Below are 14515 nucleotides of genomic sequence, written 5' to 3'. Positions count from 1 at the left end.
TGTGAATCAACAACCCTCAGAATGGGAGAATATTTTTGTTAAATATGCTTCAGACAAGGTACTGATAATCAGAAAACACAGTGTCTTACACAAGAAAAAAAGATGAACTCAATTAAAACATGGGAAAATGAACTGAACAAAAATCTCTCTAAGGAAGACATATGAACAGCCAAAAAGCACATGAGGAAATGTTCAATATCCCTCATCATAAGGGAGATGCAGATAAAAACCACAATGAGATACCACCTAAGCCCTGTCAGAATGGCAAAGATTAAAAATATAAAAAGTAATAAGTGTTGGTAGGGATGTGGTGAAAAGGGAGCACTCATACACTGTTGGTGGGAATGTAAACTGGTTTAGCCACTGTGGAAAACAATATGGAGGTTTCTCAAAGATCTACAAATAGAACTACCATTTGATCCAGCAATCCCATTTCTGGGTATCTACCCAAAGGACAGGAGAACGCTCAATCAGAAAAGTGCTTGTACATCATTGTTTATTGCAGCATTATTCACGATCACCAAGACATGGAACCAACCCAAATGTCCACAAACAGATGAATGGATTGAAAAAGTGTGGCATATATACTCTATGGAACACTACTCAGCCATAAAAAACAAGACCCTGGCATTTGTAGAAAGTGGTCAGATATGGAAGATCTATTGTTGAGTGAAGTAAGCCAAGATATGAAAGAAGATATTGTATGTATTCACTTAATATATACCAACAATCTGCACTCTATGGTAGAGATTGAAATATTGGAGGACATAAAAGCAGTGAAAATAGTTAACGAGGATAAGACTGTGTGGAATAGGAGGGAGAAGAGAAGAGTATAGAGAAAGATAGTAAGAGGCATGACATTAGTAGGACACGGATATGGTGTATTACCTGTTGATGATGACGTGTATAGTATTCTCAACTGGATTGGTCTGAAAAGTATATCATGTTGGGTAAAGTCTTTCTACAAGCAAAAGGAAAAATAGTGATTGACTGTTTAAAATAATAATTGGAATAATAACAATAATGATTGGGAAAAATAATGAAAAGCTATTGGATGATGAAATGGGGATTTTAGTGTCTCTGTATTGACTTATATGCATGGTATTCCTTCTGGAAAAAGAAATGTAATACATTGGAAAGTTATATGTGATTCAATGTAATATAAACAAGATTATGATGATAATAATAAAAAAGCTTGGGATTATTAAAAATTAGAAAGTTGGAGGCAAGACCCTGTGGAGCCCCAAATCCCTAAGCACAGAGTACATACAGCTCAGCTGGTGCTATTGTGTCTAGGGGTGGGGGTGGACAGGCAGGAAAACTCTGGTTCTACAGCACGGGAAAAACCAAATGATGGTTGGTTTTTCCACTCTTACTAGGATCTGCTACCCCAGGGATGAAGACTATGCCAGGGACAGAAAGACCAGAGGACACCCGGGGAGAGCAAACAGAAAGGAGCATGTCCTCCCCATTTCCGGCCAGCCCCTCATGCCAGAGAACCAGCTGGCAAAGCAGAGAAATGTGGTTTTCTGGTCCCAGCTCCTTATTGCCCCAGGATTGCAAAGCAGAGTCCTCAGGAATAAGTTTGTAATGAACTACAGAAATGATCCCTGAAAGTATTGCTATGAAAATATTTAGATTAATTAAGATCTTTAGTGACTCAATAAAATAAGGGTGGGGAGTATAGAAAGCAAACATAGATACCAGAGGCAGTGTGGGAGGAGAGTGGGAGATGGCAGAGGGTAAGAGATAGGGAATTATGGATGTGGGTAAAAAAAAGCAAAACATACAGGAAACAAGAAATGGAAAATTATTTGTTGACAATAACATGTATGTTGATGTGCTTGATTGAGCCAATATACAGTGTACTCTGGATGGAAAATCTCACTTTGTAATGCTGTAATGATATATAGTGAATGAATGTAAATAAATACATTTAAACAAAAAAAAAGAGTAAGTTTGTAACCCAAAAGCAGTACTTTAATAAGTAGGATAAATGAGAAGCCGAGAGTGGCCCCTGGATTCTGCTGTCTTCACAACCACTAATTCAAGGTCTGAGAAACATTCTCGAGTTCTGTTAGTTCTGAGAGGACAGGTTCCCCTCCTGGGAGGAGAAGGAGATCATTGAGGAGGGAGGATGTCTATGAGGACATAGCCTTTGTTCTCCCCCCTCCACATGATGGCATAATACACAGTTTCCTTCGTAATTACAGAGATGTTTAGGATGGCCTCCCTTTTTGGCCTCTTGGTCCATACCCCTTCAATGGGAGATCGTGTAAATCCAAAGGTGTTTCCAGACCTACTGGCTCCTTCTGTTTTGCCAAAGCATTGGTAAGAGTTAAGATGGGGCTAGCAAGTTCCTTATAAAAGCTCCAATATATGTTTTTGCTCAGGGCTGACTGGTAAGTTTGCTGCTGGCCCGGATGTCAGCTGCATTGTCTGGGGATGGGCAGGGGGAGAAAAGAATGGTGCAGTTTTGGGAATTGATTGGGATATGTCTCTTAAAAGAAAGGATAAAAAGAACTCATCGGGATCAGAAAATGATGAAAAATGAATCTTAGGGGCAAATATGGACATTTTAGAGCAGTGGTTTGCATGCATTTTTAAAATATACATTTTTAAGAGGTTTTTGCCATAAGGTATGTGCACACTCAAGAGAGAGAGACAGCGACAGTGAGAAGGAAAGTAGGGTGGGGGGGGGGCGGGGATAGCCACGCTGCAATTCCTTCTCCTCTATTCTCCTTTTCGTATCTTGGGCACACATACATACATACCTGGAGTGATTATTCAAGCCACTGGGTCCAAGACTCGAACCTCGGTGGGCCATGTGGGAATCCAGCAATGCAACCACTATGCCTTTTGCAGGCTCCAAAATATACATTTTTAAATACTAGAACTCAAGAGATCAAAGTATTAACACACTCCAATACTTTACAAGTAGTATCACTAATTACAACTCTACACCAGAATAATGCTTAAACAACGTTTGTAACCTGCAAAATATTTGCAAAGGTACTATAGTAAACTTACTGGTTACTAATTGACCCTTTAGCACCATGTAACTGGGCTAAATTATTTCCTGAGCATTCTCTAGTACATTTTCTTACTTGTCTGCTTCAGCTAACTCACCATCTCTTCATGCTGCCAGCTTGATGCTGTCATGCCAGGATATTAGAAGTATTGCATGCTAATATTTCTAATTTCCTGAAGAGTATTCGCTCTACCTGTATCACACAAGACAGAGTCCAGCACATAGGCATCACTGTAATACTTGGTTTCCTCAATTTGAACAGAAATAAATTGTTACATATCACTACACATTACATGGGCTGGCCCTGTAGTCTAGGGGTTAAGGAAGCCGGATCCCACATGGTCCACTGTCATTTGAATACTGGCCTGGTGGCTTGAAAACCATGTGAAATACATATGTGTGCATGCCCCAGATTCTGACAGGATGGAGAAACGGAGAAATGACTGCAGTCTGAACATTCCTCCCCCTCTGCCTTTTTGTCCATCTCTGGAAAGCACACATGCCCTCCAGCAATTAAAAAAAATTAGTAAATTACAGCACATTCTTACAACATGAACATGGTAGGCAAGACAATTGTCCCAGAATACTGCTTGACCTTCTAAGTGCTACCAATGTGCTAGCTTAAGAGAATATTAAGATAGTGACCTGTGGTTTAGGAAAAGACAACAGCAGTTATAATTTGTCAAGGAAGAACGGTCAAGAAACCTATAAGCATCTTGATATTCAGTCCTTTGAGCCTAGTGATTTAAATATAAATAACTTCTATCAGCACCCTCAGGCACAGGTAGGTATACTAAAATTTAATTATCCTAAGTTTAGTTTTGAAATATTTATGGAAAATACCTTAGAATGGCATAATAACGTGATCTTGTTTGGGGTATTCCTGTTTCAAAACATGGAAATTATACTAAATAACAGTATTTCATAAAACTTTGAAGACCAGGCCAATTTAATAGATAAGACTGGCAGCAAGGATGGACTTCCGGCCAGGGTCCACAGTTTGCTTTAGGTTTTCCGTCATCAAGGCAAACTCAGTCTATCGCCTGGACATGGTACGGTAGACATCTGTCACATTTAAACACCCATGAAAGTCAAGATACGATTCCTTTTTTGTCTTTTGTTTTTCAAAAATTAGGGCACATGTGCTCATGGAGAGATACAGAGAGAAAGAGAGATCACTCCCCAAGGTGGACGGCCACACTGCAATCTTTTCCATTCTTCTTTTGGGATTTTGGGTACACATGCACAAGTGCCCAGAATGGTGATTTTCTTTTTCCTTTCCTTTTTTTTTGCTAGCACATATGCTCACTGGAGAGACAGAGACAGAGAGACAGTAAGTGAGAAAAATCACACCCAGGTGGGATGGTTGCACCTCAATGCCTTCTCTTCTATTCTACTCTCAGGATCTTGAGGACACATAGGCACACACGCCCAGTGTGAGTTTCAAGCTGCTGGATCTGGAACTTGAACCTTGGTGGGTGCTGTAGGAGTCCAGCAATGCGAACATTACACCATCTGCTTGTCCCAACTGGAGTGATTTTCAAGCTGCCACATATAGGACTCTAACTGCAGTCTGCCATGTGGGAGTCCAGTACTTTAACGACCATGCCATCTGCTGGCCCCGTCAACCTTTCTTAACCCACTTTTTCTTCTAGGTTACAAGTGAGTCATCTGAGCTCAGAAGCCTTTCTGTCCTTGCCTGGTGGCCACAGATCACATCAACAGCTGAGTTACAGCCATGGCTAACTAGGGCTGCACAGAAATCACAGAGACATAACAAACGCAGGTCACAGCGTGGCCTCATTTAGGATGCTCAGGCGCTGCAAATGCCCCCATGGAGCAGTCACTGTAGACATCATGGGCACGAAGGCTGCACTCCCTTTGAAGCTTACTTTTTAAAACCTTCTGTGGCAAGGATAATTTGACAGGCCTAACAGCCAGCACCAACTCCTTTGTGTACTGTTGCGCGATTCTGTAGCTCACATTCTCATTTCAGATACGAGGGTTATTTTTAGTTGAACCAGCATAAGATACCAAACAATTTTCTTTTAGGCACAAGGCTGTCACAGATGTCAAAGTGAGTTAAAGATCCTTAGAAAAATTTCTTACAAGTCTAAGATTCATTTTTTTTTTTTTTCTTCCTAGATTTTGAGCACAGACCCCTGTCTCTGTAGTTCACAAAACATCACTTTCCTTTCTGACTTGCTTTTGAACATTTGCCTTCCATGAACTCCTGGACAATTGCACAGTTCGGTATTACCCATGTGGGGTGTCTCTGAAACATTTCTACTGAGCTGAAATATGAGAAGATTTTTGTATTATTTAACAACCACTCGATAATTCAGGCTGCTTTGTATGGTAAAAGAGAAAAAAAGAGAGAGAGAGAGAAAAAGAGAAACCAGTAATGAAATGTACAAGTCAAACAATCAATTAGAATCTGTGTGAAAACTAATTTGCTAATTTGACGTACAGTAAGTAAATGTAATATGTTTTGATCCTATGGAAGCATATTATACAGCATCTTATGAAATCTTATTTGCAAAATTGATTTTAATTGTCTCAGAACAGAGCCGACTGCAGGACAGTAAACAGAGCAGCGATAAATGGCAAATCCCTAAGGAGCCGCGTTCAGCCAGCAGAGAGGGAAAGATGAAGGAAGTGGTGTGCGGAGGAAGTAGGTGGAAAGGGAGGGGCTGTGACGTAACTAAAGGTCACCCAGAAGCTAGTGGGGAGGCAGGCTTAGCATTTCCGTCTCCGCTGTCCTCAACCACAACTGCCATCATCTTTTGTCTTCCTTTTAGAACAGGAGAATGGAAACCCTTCTCTCTGCCTCTCTCACGGCTGACCACAGACTTCTTTGGAACCCCTTCTGGCCACGGGGTCTTTGCCCTACCCAGGGCCCAGTTCAAGGGGTTGGCACACCCTTCCTTGGGCAGCCACACAGCTACTCATGTCTTCACCCTTGGTTGAGAACTGTTTCATCTAGGCTTGGTGCTAACTGGGACACTGATTCAACTCTTTGTTTAGACAACTTTTTTCTAAGTTAATTTATTTACTTCTTCCATGGGTGAAAGAGAAAAACAGAGACAGAGATACAGCCATTCCAACAGGGTCTCGATGCCACAATCCACCCCCAGTTTCGGCTAGCCTGAACCACACAGAGGTCTCTGGGTATGAACAGCCACCTGCCCACCTGAGTCTATCTTGCAACGTGTCATGTGTCACCACTGCACCACTACCTGGCTGCCATGATGTGACAAATATATATTAAACCCTTTTATAGGGTAGGGCCTATTACAGAAGCTAGGTTCACAACTGTGAAAACAACTCTGCCCTTGCTTACAAGACTGTCCCTATCCTCAGTGCAGTGGGAATTTATTATATACAACAGGTCTCCCAGCCAAGACACTGTCCTTTCCCCAGTCAGCCATCTTGCCTGTGTGTGCTTTCAGAATCAAAGATCAAACAGAGAATTTCAAGGGTCTTTATTGTGATGAAGCCCCTGTGGCAAATGGGAAATCCAAAGATGTTGTCTGAGGCTACCCCACACTCAGGGTCAGGCAAACTCAACACTACAGAGGTAAGTAGTTCGGGTCGCTCCAGAAGGTAACTGCGGATGTGGGAAATTGAGACATCTTCAAGGACATGAATATTAACATAAATATTTACCTTGTATCCCCAGGAGAATGGCCCCCCACACTCCTCTGTCATATCAGGGTGCATATATGACCAGCCATCATTACTGGATCTGTGAAAGGACCCAGTAATGAAAGAAACTGGCTGTGGCACACACTGGACTCTGGGTAGGGGGAAGCAACAGAAATTCCATATATCTGAAAAGTGTGCAAATTGATAACACATTTATATTGACCATTATTTCATTTTATTAGAGAATGCCCATTTTAAGCACATTCTACTTCAGACATTTTATGGCCAGAGTAGGGACTCATGCATTATAAAAACATAGCCCAAGAGACATGTCTCACCTCAGGCAATATTTCGAATTAAGTTAGTAGAGGTCACACATCTCTGATTTACCATAAACCATATGCCCTCTGTGCAGGAATTTCACATGGTAAGAATTTATGCTTACCATTTACAAAGACAGATTATGGATTTATTCTCCCCCACTAGGCATATTCTGGCTCAGCTATGCTGCAATCCATTTAAAATTTTTGTGGTCAAAGCTAGTAAATAGCTCAAATAGCCAAGTCTCATTTATTAGCAATTTTTTGAGAGTTTATTTTTATTTTTTTTTTATGCTATAGGGCATGTGCACTCACCAGACGGACGGAGAGGAACGGACAGAAAGCAAGTAGCATTTCCGTCTCCGCTGTCCTCAACCACAACTGCCATCATCTTTTGTCTTCCTTTTAGAACAGGAGAATGGAAACCCTTTTCTCTGCCTCTCTCACGGCTGACCACAGACTTCTTTGGAACCCCTTCTGGCCACGGGGTCTTTGCCCTACCCAGGGCCCAGTTCAAGGGGTTGGCACACCCTTCCTTGGGCAGCCACACAGCTACTCATGTCTTCACCCTTGGTTGAGAACTGTTTCATCTAGGCTTGGTGCTAACTGGGACACTGATTCAACTCTTTGTTTAGACAACTTTTTTCTAAGTTAATTTATTTACTTCTTCCATGGGTGAAAGAGAAAAACAGAGACAGAGATACAGCCATTCCAACAGGGTCTCGATGCCACAATCCACCCCCAGTTTCGGCTAGCCTGAACCACACAGAGGTCTCTGGGTATGAACAGCCACCTGCCCACCTGAGTCTATCTTGCAACGTGTCATGTGTCACCACTGCACCACTACCTGGCTGCCATGATGTGACAAATATATATTAAACCCTTTTATAGGGTAGGGCCTATTACAGAAGCTAGGTTCACAACTGTGAAAACAACTCTGCCCTTGCTTACAAGACTGTCCCTATCCTCAGTGCAGTGGGAATTTATTATATACAACAGGTCTCCCAGCCAAGACACTGTCCTTTCCCCAGTCAGCCATCTTGCCTGTGTGTGCTTTCAGAATCAAAGATCAAACAGAGAATTTCAAGGGTCTTTATTGTGATGAAGCCCCTGTGGCAAATGGGAAATCCAAAGATGTTGTCTGAGGCTACCCCACACTCAGGGTCAGGCAAACTCAACACTACAGAGGTAAGTAGTTCGGGTCGCTCCAGAAGGTAACTGCGGATGTGGGAAATTGAGACATCTTCAAGGACATGAATATTAACATAAATATTTACCTTGTATCCCCAGGAGAATGGCCCCCCACACTCCTCTGTCATATCAGGGTGCATATATGACCAGCCATCATTACTGGATCTGTGAAAGGACCCAGTAATGAAAGAAACTGGCTGTGGCACACACTGGACTCTGGGTAGGGGGAAGCAACAGAAATTCCATATATCTGAAAAGTGTGCAAATTGATAACACATTTATATTGACCATTATTTCATTTTATTAGAGAATGCCCATTTTAAGCACATTCTACTTCAGACATTTTATGGCCAGAGTAGGGACTCATGCATTATAAAAACATAGCCCAAGAGACATGTCTCACCTCAGGCAATATTTCGAATTAAGTTAGTAGAGGTCACACATCTCTGATTTACCATAAACCATATGCCCTCTGTGCAGGAATTTCACATGGTAAGAATTTATGCTTACCATTTACAAAGACAGATTATGGATTTATTCTCCCCCACTAGGCATATTCTGGCTCAGCTATGCTGCAATCCATTTAAAATTTTTGTGGTCAAAGCTAGTAAATAGCTCAAATAGCCAAGTCTCATTTATTAGCAATTTTTTGAGAGTTTATTTTTATTTTTTTTTATGCTATAGGGCATGTGCACTCACCAGACAGACAGAGAGAGACAGACAGAAAGCAAGAAATCACCTCTCCCCCCCAGAAGGGATGGCCATGCCGTAATCCCTTCTCTTCCATTCTCCTTTCAGGATCTTGGGCACGCATGCACATGCACTCAGTGTGAGTTTAAGCCACCGGGTCTGGGACTTGAACTGCAGTCGACTACATGGGAGTCCAGTGACATAGAAATCATGCCAACTGCTGGTCCCACAACTGTTAAATAAATAAATCTGTCATTTTCTTAAGAATTGCTTAAAGACCATCCACTCAGTCGTGCACACAAAAGCTTTCGGCGTCAGGTAGAGATCTCTTGAAGAGTTTGTTCAAGTAGGAAAACCACCCTGATGGGTGTCTTGGAAGGTATTAAGAAGGCTTTAAGTGTTCATGTAATGAGTTTATGCTCCAGCCTTGCCCAGAGAACTTTCCAGCCACTACCACAGCTTCCATGCATGACTAGGCTCTCCTAAAGAGAGCAGTTTGAGTGGGACCAGCCTGAACCAGCATTCCCATCAATGCTCTCCCCTCCCTGGCTTCATCTCCTCAATCTTTACTTGTGATGATGCCGTCAGAGGAACCGCACAACCTAGAGAATAAGCAACTATAATTGCGGGACACAGTGAGCTGTTCTGCTCTTGGTCTAAAGAGATGGGCAAGGAGATAGCCTTGGAATGCTCCCATTCCCTATCTAACCATCGACTGCAGCTTCCAACAGATGTATAAGACTCTTGGTGGAGAAAAGGAATCCGTGTGGATTTTTGGTGGGAAGGTAAATTAATACAGTCATCATGGGGAACTGAATGGGGGTTCCTCAAAAAACTAAAAATAGAATAACCATATCATCCAACAATTCCACTTCTGGCTATTTATCCAAAAGACTTGAGATCGGTATGTTGAAGAGGTATCAGCACTCTTGTGTTTACTGCAGCACTATTCCTAATAGCCAAGTGAAGAAATCAGCTAAGGGTTCATGCATTACCAGACATTAAATGAAGATGTGGTATTCATACACAATGGAATACTATTCGGCCTTTAAAAGGAAAGGAATTTTGTCCTTTGGGACAACACTAATGGAAATGGATGTTATGTATGCTAAATGAAACAAGCCAAGAACAGAACGATAAATGGCACACATTCTTACCTTGTAGCAGAGGCTGAGGAGTGGGAGAAATGGGGAAATGATTGTCATAGGGTATGAAGCTAGATAGAGGGAGGAGTAAATTCCTTTTTTCCTTTAAGATCTATCGCACAGTATGGTGATTACAGTCAATTATAGAGTGTTGTACATTTCAAAATTGTTCAGAGTAAATTTTAAATGTTTTCATCACAGGAAAAATTTGAGGTGATGAATATAGTAATTTGTTTCATTTTTCTACATAGTATTCATAAATCATAACATCGATTTGCACCCTAGACACATACACAACTATAACTTGTCAATTCATCATTAATATTTTTTTAAATCTTAAAAAAGTATATTATTACTCCATATAAAGTTTTGTCTATTTCAGATAAATAAGTTCTGGAGATCTAATGTACAGCATAATAACTAAAGAAAACAATACTGTATTTTATACTTGAAATTTGCAAAGAGGCTAAGCATTCTCACCACAAAGAAAAAAAAAAAAAAAGGAAAGCAAGAAAATTGGAAGCTATGCGAGGTGATGTATACGTTAACTAGCTTGACTATATTGATCATTTCACAAAGTATACATATACCAAAATGATCAGGTCATATACTTTATATATATTCACATGTATAACTCCCATTTGTCCATTGTACCTCAATTAAGCTAAAGAAATTTTAAAAAAAAGAATGTTTCCCTTGTTCATGTGGTAAAAAGAGTTAGTGCCAAACTTCATTCATATCTGATTTCCCCACCTCCAAATTTGTTGTTTCTATGGCTGTTATAGGAGACCAAACAATAGGGAGATCAAAACAGAATTTCCATCTGATTAAAAAGAAGTCTTGATCTGATTGATAAAAATTTCTCCAGGGACCAGAGGTAGCTTGGTGGTTAAGGTGCGGGACTCCCACATGAACGACTGCAGTTCAAGTCCTGGACCTGATGGCTTGCTTTCTCACTGCCCGCACTCCCCAACCTTTCTCTCTAGTGGGCACATGTGCTCTAAATTTAAAAAACATAATCATAATGAATAAAATGAAAAGAATAATAACTGACTTTTACAAATTTCTCTAAGACCTAGTACAGCCTCTCTCTCATCATTTCAAGCTGAATGTTGGGAAATCGCTTCTTTTACAGAATACTTACTGGAATATTTTCAGCCAGAAAATATAATATTTAGGTATAAAGGAAGCACAGACTTACCATTTCAGCTCCAATGTATATAAAAGTTGGAATCTGCATTAAAGTAAAAATTATTCACTGATACTTGTTAGAGTAGGGTTAGGAAGATTATTGAGGACTCTCGGGATAAGTATGGGGACCACCACATTGACACTGGGGGAGAGATTGGGTTAGCTCTAAAATCATTTTCCTTGTACACATTAGGGAACTGACTTTGCCACTCTGAAATCTAGCCAGACGGGCACGAGAATGTCGCAGCTGAAGGCGCACTTACCCAAGGCAGAAGTTGCTAGAGCCGTAAACCAGTAGATGCACTTAGTGGCAATCCTCATGAGCTGACAGAGGCTAAGGGGGACCGACGCGAGAGAGTAGAAGCTCTGGGAGGCTGCAGTCTCTCGTTCACGAGCTCTCCCTTGGTCCCACCGTAAGGATCTGAGAAAATCTCCTGCAGGCTCTGCATGGGGAAGAGAGAAGAGTACCCCTCAGAAAACAAGCCCAAAGCATCCTTTACACCAAGGTCTACTCTCAAGGGAAAGGACTTTGCCAGACTCGAATCTAAAGCCTCATCCCAGGATAGGAGAGAGAATTCCCTCTCAAGCCATCTCCCTCCAACTTTTGTGTTTTTACCATTTGGTTAAAAAGGAAATCTCACTTCCTAATGTCTATGATTCAATGTTTTTTTTTTCTTATGAATATAAACAAATTTAAATGTATTTTGAAGGAGATGCACAGGCCTATAAAAGTGAAGAGTTGCATTTATTGTCAGCTTCAGGCATGCCTCGATACCACCTCTATTTCTGTACCATGATTCTCTCAGCTCTGTCCTCTTTAGTATGTTGACCTCATCCTGAGGCCACTTGTCCTCATGATGACAAAGTGGGGGAACCAGCAGTTATCGTAATGGCTATGTTTCTGGACTCCCACGTAGTGGACCGCGGTTCACGTCCCAGACCTGGTGGCTTAGAACTCATGCCGGGTGCATGTGCGTGCGTGCCCAAGATCCCGAGAGGAGAATGGAGGAGAAGGGATTGTGGCGTGACCATCCCCCCTGGGGGGTGATTTCTCGCTTTCTGTCTCTCTGTCTCTGTCTGTCTGGCGAGCGTACGCGCCCTATAGCAAAAACCTCTCCAAAAAAAAAAAAAAAGTGGTTGCTGCAGTTCTGGAATTCATATCCACACCATTTATAGACCAGAGGGAGAGTGTCTTTTCTATTAGCTCTATAAGAAAACCAAAGACTTTTCTTCCTAATAAGCCCCTAGCGAGTCTTCCTTTTGTTTTGTCTGGGCAAGTTGGATCATAATCCCATCTGACATTAACCTTGCCCAGGGGAATTTCATGTAGTGAGTTTTTCAGTTTGGGACTCAAGTGACCATCCAGGAAACTCATAAATCTTCACACAGGGTCAGCTAAGCACCAAGTGCGTTGTGCACCGAGAGATAATGAAATGAAGATCCGAGTTCTCTTATGAGAGGCACAGCGCCAAGGCCACAATGAATGTCCACCACACCCAGAAATCACAAGACTTAGTCATTTAAAAATTCTGCCACGGATTTCACTGGGTATCAGCGGATTTCAAGTTACTCTAACTAGAATGAGCCCCACTTTAGAATACACGATTCTCTAAAGTTCAAACACTGGATTCTACAAGAATGGACCTGTGTCAAGCCTGTGCACAGCACAGCTATGAGATCATGAATTGCTCTGTTAAGAATATATAAGCATCAGGCCTGCAGGTGGCATGGAGGTTAAGACATTGGATCCCACATGGCTGACTCAGCAGTTTGAGTCCTGCACCAGCTGGCTTGAAAATCATGCCAGGCATGTGTGCATATGTGCCCAAAATCCTGAGAGAAGAATGGAGGAGAAGGAACCATCACATGGCCATGCTCCCTGGGGAGTGATTTCTCACTTGCCTCTCTCTATGTGTGTGTCTCTCTCTGGTGAGTGCATGTACCCCATGACAAAAAATAAAATCTAATAATAATGATAAGTACTTAAGATCCCTGGTTAAATACTAATAGTATGTTGAATTTTCCCCAAAATGGAGTTCTGACCACAGACAGCATCCTTTAAGGAAAACTGCACAAAGCCACCGAATGTGCTCTAACCCTAAAGAGCACTCAGCAATGCTGGAAGCAGACCATGTATGCAGATTACAGTCCCATAAAATAGATATTTTAAGGATTTTTAAAGGATGTGCTACAGTAGAGTTCACAGATTCCGTATACAGGGTTTGTACCAAGATAAAGCAGTGGAGAATGACTTCTTCCAGAGAGGACAGGAAAAGGGTAAAAGAAAGAGGAAGAATACACATTTCTCTTCCCTGTGTTTGAATGGGAATAGCCCCAAGCAGGGCCCTCCCTATTTTGATTGGCAGATGTTTTTGGATGGAGGAGTTAGCACAAACCCGAATACAAGGGACAGCCAACACTGCTGCAGAACTGTTGGCATCATAGAGCCTGGGGCCCTTCACTCCTGCCAAGGTTTTCCACATTTGCTCAGAATATTTCCCCTGCTCTGAAAATAGCCCCTCCAACTCTACTACCCACCTATTTTCTCCATCAACACATTCTTTTCTTTTCTTTTTTTTTTAAGAGAGAGGGATTTTTGCTATTGGGCATATGTGCTCACTAGAGAGACAGAAAGCAAGAAATAGCCCCTCCCAGGGTGGATAATCACACTGCAATCCCTTCTTCTCTATTGTCCTCTCGGGATTCTGGCCATGTACACACACGTGCCCAGGGTGAGCTTAAGCCACCGGGTTTGAAACTTAAACCATGGTCAACTATGTGGGAGTTCAACGATGTAACCGTTACATCTGCTTGTCCCATCCAGCAACACATGCTTTTTTTCTTTTTCTTTATCTTTTTGAGAGAGAGATTTTGCTGTAGGGTGTGTGCACTTCCCATAGAGTCAGAGAGACAGAAAATGAGAAATCACCCCATCACTTCTCAGAGGGGACAGCAATGCCACAATATCTTCCCCACTGTCCTTTTTGGCATTTTGGGCAAACACTAAGTTTTAAACCACCAGATTTAGTGCTTAAACCACAGTCAACTATGTGGGAGTCCAGCACCATAACCATTACAGCATCTGCTAGTCCCCATCAACTCATCCTTAAATGTCAGGCATCGCCTCCTTCAGGAAGATGTTCCTTAGGCAGATTGCTTTAGCTATCCCTCCTCCTTCCTGTACCTCCATGTGGTCTGTTGCTGAGCTTCTTTGTGCTCTTGAGTCAGCAGCACCTACTATAATTGTGCTTAGATTGCGTATACTATCCCCAACTGGACTGGTGAGAAGCGTATTCATG

Source organism: Tupaia chinensis, unplaced genomic scaffold (genome assembly GCF_000334495.1).
Source record: "Tupaia chinensis unplaced genomic scaffold, TupChi_1.0 Scaffold000276_1, whole genome shotgun sequence".
Taxonomy (NCBI): Eukaryota; Metazoa; Chordata; class Mammalia; order Scandentia; family Tupaiidae; genus Tupaia; species Tupaia belangeri.
This window is presented reverse-complemented; position numbering follows the sequence as displayed.